This window comes from Cynoglossus semilaevis, unplaced genomic scaffold, assembly GCF_000523025.1.
Source record: "Cynoglossus semilaevis isolate Cse_v1.0 unplaced genomic scaffold, Cse_v1.0 scaffold5109, whole genome shotgun sequence".
NCBI classification, from domain to species: Eukaryota; Metazoa; Chordata; class Actinopteri; order Pleuronectiformes; family Cynoglossidae; genus Cynoglossus; species Cynoglossus semilaevis.
This window is the reverse complement of record NW_007593831.1, coordinates 1-494: the sequence shown is the minus strand read 5'-3', so window position 1 is coordinate 494 and position 494 is coordinate 1. Positions and strand designations below refer to the sequence as shown.

Below are 494 nucleotides of genomic sequence, written 5' to 3'. Positions count from 1 at the left end.
AGGATTTTTTGGCTACAAAAGTAAGTCTGCAGCTTTTCCTTCCCAATATTTTTGTCGCCTGCGTTAAAGTCAACAACATTGAACTTTCTCACTTGCAGCTGCGATCTTCATCGAGAACCTCGGTCCGGACTTTAGGAACGACGAGACATTTTTTTCTGTCTTTGCCATCTTCTTCCCAGCAGCCACTGGGATTTTGGCCGGAGCTAATATCTCCGGAGACCTTGCGGTAAGTTCGTCTTTTCATGAGAGGATTTGTTGATAAGTTTTGTCGCCCCCTGCTGTCCCTTCAGTAGTTCCGTTGATTTCAGTCCAGGGAAATGAAGACATTTAAATATACTGCTGCCATTTTCATTTGGAATGAATATAGCCTATAGCCTGTGCTAACAGTCTACGATGTCATCCCTCCAGCTGCTTCAGTTGGACATCCTTAAAATGTTCCAACTTTTTCTTCTTCTAAAACATTTGCTTTTTTCAATGTCAGGACCCTCAGTCTG

The 494-nt window shown here is 42.9% G+C and overlaps 1 long non-coding RNA gene across 1 annotated transcript; it reads left to right on the top strand.

The window, feature by feature from the left end:
- On the top strand, positions 1-494 carry LOC107988253 (uncharacterized). Its single transcript, XR_001759840.1, has 3 exons — positions 1-20; positions 99-226; positions 482-494. It is a non-coding gene; the product is annotated as an uncharacterized LOC107988253 (long non-coding RNA).